Raw genomic sequence first — 7,707 nt, 5'->3', positions numbered from 1 at the left:
TTTTCTATTTATTTATTTATTGATTTTCACATATTACATGACAATACAGATGTACCAGAGCCAACACTATTTCCTCCCCATCCCCCCATACATTTACATTTATATTTCCTCAATCCATCATATTATTCTTTTCTCCTTCCTCCCACTTCCCTCTGCCCCCACTCGATTTCCTCCACATTATACAATTTACAATAATCTTGCATTCTACAATCTTCTCAAATCATCTATATATTCTTATTATCTTTCCTTACTAATTTTTCTTCCATCCAGTACTTCACATTGTAATCTAGGCATATTAGCGTATCATTTTTTGAGCAACATTTTGCCATATATTCATCAAAACATTTCCACTTCTTTTTTAATTTTTGATTTGACTGATTTCTTATTATAGCAGTTAATTTTGCCAAAATTAAATATTCATTTACGGTAGTTTACAAATCCATTCCTCCTTTGTAGGTATAGTATGTGATTTCCACCCAGGAGCAATCACTATTCTAGCAGCTGTACTTGAATATGGAAAAATCCACACACACCCCACCCGTGGTATCTCTTCATCTATCAATCCAAGGAAATATGTCTCTGGTTTCTTTGTTATTGATATTTTCAACATCTTCTTTAGTTCTTCATGTACTACTATCCAAAATTTCTTAATTTCCTCATACCTCCACCACATGTGTATTTTTGTTCCTATTTCTCCACCACATCTCCAACAGAAGTTGGATTTCAATTTATATATCTTTGCCAACTTAACTGGCGTTAAGTACCACCTATAGAACATCTTTACAAACTTTTCTTTAATTGTATATAAGGCAGTAAATCATATATCCAGAGTCCATATTTTTTATTTTTTGTTTTGTTTTCACCCCAGAGGTTTCCCCACAAAACCCACTCTTTAGTGCTCATTTGGAAAAAAGCATCCATTTGGGTTGCTGTGGAGTACCGCTTGCTCCAAATGAGCTTTAAAGAGCGGGTTTTCACGGAGAGAGCTCTGGAGGAGTAGCTTCTGTCCAATGCCCAGGAAAGGACTGCAGCCATAGCATCCCTCCAACTGTGACCCCTCGGGAGGTACCCCTATTTGATGTAGGTCATATCCCTCCGAGGTGGTTTACCCTTAGTTGCATTCCCAGCATACGGGCTGAAGTGAAATAAACTGGTTTCCCCAAATGCCTATGCCAAACTGTTCACATCTGTAACCAATAAAAGTTGTGGCTTATTTGAAACCATAAACTATATCCTGTTGTCTTATTTGGTAATTTACTCCCTGGAGAACTGCGGGGTCACGGGGTCTTCGCATGCAAGTAACTGCGGGGTCACGGGGTCTTCGCATGTGGCCCTCCAGAGATTGTTGGACTGCAAGACCCACCATCCCTGACTATTTGTTATGCTGGCTGCGACTTTTATGAGTTGGAGTCCAACAACATCTGCAAGTCTGCAGGTTCCCAAACCACTGATTTTTATGGGACAACAGGCAGAATTCTCAAAAGAGCTCCTTCCTGAAAGTATGTGAAGGAGGAGCCAAAACGAAACAAAAACCTTCAGAAGGTAATTTTATTTATTTATTTATTTATTTTATTATTGTCTAGTAAATATAGTTATGACCGCAAAACATGCAATACAGTGGTACCTCGGGTTACATACGCTTCAGGTTACATACGCTTCAGGTTACAGACTCTGCTAATCCAGAAATATTACCTCAGGTTAAGAACTTTGCTTCAGGATGAGAACAGAAATCGTGCAGCGGTGGCACAGTGGCAGTGGGAGTCCCCATTAGCTAAAGTGGTGCTTCAGGTTAAGAACAGTTTCAGGTTAAGTATGGACCTCCGGAACGAATTAAGTTCTTAACCCAAGGTATCACTGTATATGAAAATAGCAGAAACTAGCTAAAAATGGCTAGAAAATAGCAGCGGCGGTGAGAGGGCAGGAAGGCCCCTGGCAGCGGCAGCGGTGGGGTTGGCTTGAGCGAGGAGGGGTGAGTGCTCACCGGTTTGCTCCAGCCCGGCAAGAGGAGGAGCAGCAGTGCTGTCACCTCCACCGCAGCCACCCCAGATTCCCCTTCCCAGGCACCAGCAGGGAGAATGATGGAGCTCCAGTCTGTGCTGCTACTACAGAGACAGTTGGCATGTCAATTCATCCATCAGTCGGGGCAAAACAAAACGTTTAGGGGTATGCGTCCCGCTGTGTCCGCCCAGAAAAAAACCACTGGTTGTGACCACAAATCATGTAATATATAAAAGAGCAGAAATGTCCTCAGTGCCAGTCATGGGGCTGAGGAAGAACAAATTGTTGGTATTGTGTGGGTCTTAAACTGATTGATTGAAATATTCAGTATAGAGAAGGACAATATTCAGAATAGGACATTTATGTAGAATGCTTAGGTCAGGTCAGGACAGGTCAGTGTCTCCAATAGCTGGGTGAGGCTCGATGCCTACTAGTGATGAGGGTATGTTGGATGAGCCGGCAGAGCATATGGCAGAACATGGGGTTGAGAGCAGATCTGAAGCTCTGAAATGGGGAGAGTCCAGTGGATACCCAGCCTGCAGTCATATGTATACTTAGATGTATGTCCCATTGAACTCAGGAGGACTTAATGCTGAGTAGATGTGCCAAACTCCTTTCTCAAGGCCTGTGGGACTGTCTCCACACCTTGGGTTGGGAGTACTAGTTGCTCTTCTTGACAGTCACTGTGGGAAACAGATGTACATAGGGCCAGTAGGCTTCCTGTCTTGGGAGCCCAGTCTCAGCAAATGACATAATATGACGAGTCCAGCTTCAAGTTCTAACAAAATTGCCTCTCTGTCCTTCATCTGATGGGACTTCATTGTCCCCCTACCAGGGAAGAAAAGCAGACAGCAGAGAGAAGCTTTGGTTGTTAATGCTGGAAACGGAGTCCTATCTCCAGCCAGTGACTTCTTCTTTGCACATCTCAAAGTGTAGGACAAGAGCTCTCAGGAAAATGCTTTTAGGCCAATCATTGGTGCACATTCTTATAGTCAGGGCCTGCTGGCTGCTTTTTCAGGACCACCACAGTGGAGAAGAGCCATTTTACCTGCAGGAAGGAATGAGAATTAGGAGAAAGGAAGACACAGAACAGAAGTGCGTGTGGAAGAAGAAAGATCTGCATGTTCTATTTGTCATTCGTGGTTTTGTCCTCCCTGTTTCCTGCCAGTCACAGGTTGCAAGTTGTATGATGTATTATTACTTACCCTGTACTTATTCCTTATATTTACTTATTTATTTATAAACCACCAGCTCACAAGAAAGTGTAAGAACATAGAAGAACCCTGCTGGATCTGGTCAAAGAGTGTCCATGCAGCCTGGCCTCCTGCTCCCATATTGGCCAACCAGATGCTGTAGTGGAAAGCCCAAAGGCAGGATTTGAATGCAACTGGTACTGAGAGGAACACTGTCTTGAGCAATGAAGGTGGAACCTAGCCATTGAGGTTGGTAGCCATTGATAGCCTTCCTCCTCCAGGAATTTGTGTGATCATTTCTAAAGCCATCAAAGTCTGGGGCCATCACTACCTCTTGTAGGAACAAATTCAATAGCTTAGCTATGCTGTGTGAAGAAGTACTTTCTTTTGGCACCGTATACTAACATCATTCCTTGCCATCCTTCTGCATCTTCCTATCCCATTTTTAAATATATTTTTTCTTAATTTTTTTGTTTTACACTTTAGAATATTCATTTAAACAACCTTAAAATGCCAATGACTTCCTTTCTTCTCTTTTTGCATATTATAAATCCCTGCATATTTTACATAAACTAAACCATTCAGTATTCCATTATTATATCCAACAAAATTTGTTTACACTGTTGAATTTATCTTAATGCTGCCAACTTTCTCAAGTGTACAAAATTCCCCCCATACATTCAATAAACATTTCCCAATCTTCTTTAAACATATGTTCTTCTTGTTCTCTTATTCTATATGTTAGGTCCACAAGCTGTGTTTATTCCATCAGTTTAAGTTGCCATTCTTCTTTAGTTGGGACCTCACTCGTTTTCCATTTTGGGGCTAACAAAACATGGGCTGCAGTGGTGGCAAACATAAACAACCTTTTCTGACACCTGGGAATTTCCGTCTGAATTATCCCCAACAAAAAGGACTCTGGCTTTTTTTTTTTGGGGGGGAGGGAAGTACTTCTAAACATTTTTTACAATTCATTGTGGATTATTTCCCAATACACTTTTAACCTTTTACAGCTCCACCACATATGGAAGAACGTACCCTCAACCATTGCATCTCCAGCATCTTCCTATCCCTAAACTTCTCTTGCAGATCAGTAAGTCAAATATTTTCCTTCATCCCAGTCATCTGATTTTAATGGTGTATCTAATGGACTATTTGGCATCAAGGATATGTAAAGGTAAGTGCTGAGTCCTAAACAGAACCATTCACTAATTTACAATAAAGAGTACAAATATTTCAGCCTTATCCTTTGCTTCCCACCCTCCATCCCAGTGGTGTTTCTGCTGCCTCTGTCACTCCACATCATAAGATTCAAATGTAGACATATAACAGACGTTCCTCTCTACTCACTTTGAACAGTGTAATGGTGGCACTGTAAGAAACACTGAGGAGGAAGAGAATGAAGAAAACAAAGATGGTGACCCAGAGACGATCCATTTCCTCCTCTTTTTCATCGCTGTAATCATCAATTGTTGACACAGCCACCTCTGTGAGGGGGAGAGAGAGAGACGTCATTTCCAGTGTTCAACATAAAATATCCTATAACTTCAGCCATCCCTTCACCCACCACTAATATCTAATTGTACATATAGAATTATGCCGAATTACGTACTACTAATGTTATTCCTTCTATTTCGTACAGTTTAACATAGGCTACAAAATCCATGATGCACTAACCATATACCTGCAAGATCACCTGTGGCCTATATAACAATTAATATTATCTAAATTTTGCAATAGTGGCTTGGTTTTGGCTCTTTGGGAACTCTCTCTGTTCACCCCACATAATGTTTGTGCCTTGTCCTACAGAGTAACTTCACTCTGTTGCAACACTTCTCTCTCTCTCTCTCTCTCGCTCTCTCTCCCCTTCTCCCTTTTCCGACACTCTGCCTAAAGTACCAGTTCATCTAATTTTCGTCAGTTTGTTTAGGATGAACCTGTTGTGCAATGTGTTTCAATTCATCTGCAGAATGCTATTTTCCTTCCTTTTTTTCAGGTAATAAATCAATGAGGAATAGCAATGTTCAGAGGTGTTCAAAACAGTTGCTTAACCGTTTCACCACATGACAAAATACATCCTAATCTTGACAGTTTCAGTGAGTCACAGAAGATGGCTGGATGGAATAATCCTCAATAAATGAGGGGGTGGGCATGTTTTAGCACAGTCTTAAATTAACTCGTTTTCTGAAGGAAGTCCAGAAAGGCCACGCAGTGAGCTTCATGGTTGAGGTGGGATTTGAATCTGGAGTTCTAAGCACCAAAACAAATACTAACCAGTACATTAAGTACTGACTCAAGGAGTAACCAGGGAGCAGGTGTGGGTAGGGAGTTTGTGTGTGATTGCTGAGGCCGCACCCTTGCAGCATAACTAGGGCAAGAGTGACTTAGTGGAGATGTTGTGTTTGGTTTCCAAAAGGAGGGGTGACTGGGGAAAAGTGTACTTGAAAGTCCTATTTTCTCCCTTCTCCGATTTTGTAAAATGTCAGAGATTTTGCTCTTTCGTATTTGATGGGATGGTTCTGAGGGGATCCCTGACTATCATTTTGGAAAACATATCCTCGCTCTGCCTTTTTGCATTGTGTACATATGTGTCTTGATTGGACCTTTTATTTCTCATAACCCACCCAATAATATATGAACAATCCATTATTATGGCCTGAATATTCTGTGAATTTGATTCTTTCTCATGGCTCCATCTGACTTGGCTCAGTTTGCTCACCCATCTCAAGTTCAGGGTCAAACTAGGTTTATTATTATCCTCCCCCCCCCCCATGTCTTACTGATGTGATGCTAAAGGTGTCAAATGAAATTTCTTCTGATTCTTTTTAACAGTTAATAGCTACTTTGAAGGCCATTTTTTTTGTCAGGATCCTGGTGCAAGGGGAGGTTATTTTTTTATGTGGTTCTGGATTAAAATAACCTTTCCCTATGGTGCTTCTATTGTAACCATGGGGAGCGGTAAGGGAGAAAACCTCTCCCTATATCCACAACAACCATTTTGTGCACATTCAAGGCACATGCGGCTGTGTAAACACTCGCTGTGTTTTGACCTGGAAGAGGGCGTAACAGGGCATAAGGGGTTTACACGCATTCTGCTGCCTTGTGCGGTGACCTGAAATGCAGCCCCAGCAAACTGTGGGTTGCCCCCCCAAAAATGCCCTCCCCCCATGGCATCACATTATAGCTGGCCCTCAGAAACTATTCTTTGCTTTCAAGCAATGCAGGTGTTTTGCATTGTCTCATTTCTTCTGCCCTGTCACTGAAATCCAGGCCAGGTGAGTTGATATGAAGGGAAGCTACATGTGTTGAAGCGGGGAGTGTGCACATATGTTGCACCAGGTGAGTTCTGCCTACTTTCTGTCCCTGCTGCTCATGCTGCTGTGCCCCATTGAACTAACTTTCCACAGGATGACATTGGCCTCTGTATTGCACCTCCATACAGATAGCTCTGCCCCTCTTATTGGAACAAGGTTCCAGCTCTGCGACAGAGAACGCTGCATAGCTTGCACCCGATGCTAATCATACTCAGCGTAGACCTATTGAAACGAATGAACCTAAATTGCACATATCAATTAATTTCGGTGGGCCTACTCTGAGTAGGCAAACCAATGAGCCAGCTTCTTACGTCATGTACCATATATCAATATTTGGAGCAGGCAGAGGAAGGAGAGGCAATGCAAAATATTCTGATATGGGCAGGACTCCCTTGTATATATATGGGTGCCTAAAAAGGCAAACTTATTGGATGAACTTTGGGCTTTGATTTTTTTGGGGGGGCGTGGCAGATAAAAAAATATAAAGAGCACTGAGCTATAATTATGTTCTTGGAATGCAGTGAACACAGCAACTCTGCTATGATCAATTGGTTTCAACCCCTGAGGAACTGAGGCCTGGTGGCAGTTGGCTGAAGGAGGCAGAGACTGGTACAGAAATATTCCTCAGTAGCGAATTAGCAGCTTATTTGTTGTTTTCAGCACCAGACTTTAAAAGGAGAGCAGCTTCCTGTGTATGGACATGTATAGATGGAAGCCAGGGTGGAGCAGATGATGGGATATTGGACTTGAGCCTGGTGGAATGTGACCCAGATTCAAATCACCACCCAATTAGATGAAGCTCACTGGGTGTCTTTGGACCAAATCCCTCTCACTTCCGGCACTTATCAAGGGCCTGTTGTGAGCATTAAAATACATATATACTGACATCAGACGTTTGCACCCCTGCCTCCCATGGCATAGCTCTGATAATGGTGAATACATTTTGCTTCCAAATACCATGAATACCCACTTAATTAATCCACCCACCCACCCACCCACCCCCGCTTTCCAAAACTCACTCTAGTCATCAATTTTCCTGCAAATGACCACAACATGGGATATATCTGAGTTGGTTCTCTTTTTATTCAGCCATAGGCCAAACATGCATGCATGGAAATTATTTACACAGGGTTTATCTAACAATGCTAGAGGAAAATCTGGGAGAGGCTGAAGAGGTTGCAATGCCGTAGGAGGGATGGTCA

General features: G+C 42.2%; 1 long non-coding RNA gene across 1 annotated transcript; it reads right to left on the bottom strand.

Annotated features, from left to right (window-relative positions):
• LOC308572301 lies at nucleotides 1–5,292 on the bottom strand. Its single transcript, XR_014001688.1, has 2 exons — nucleotides 4,542–5,292; nucleotides 1–3,046 (listed from the first exon to the last, which is right to left on the bottom strand). It is a non-coding gene; the product is annotated as an uncharacterized lncRNA (long non-coding RNA).
• Nucleotides 5,293–7,707: the final 2,415 nt, after the last annotated feature.

This window comes from Podarcis bocagei (assembly GCF_964188305.1).
Source record: "Podarcis bocagei genome assembly, chromosome: 13".
NCBI lineage: Eukaryota > Metazoa > Chordata > Lepidosauria > Squamata > Lacertidae > Podarcis > Podarcis bocagei.
The sequence above is the reverse complement of the archived record's forward strand: the minus strand, read 5'-3'. Positions and strand labels throughout refer to the sequence as shown.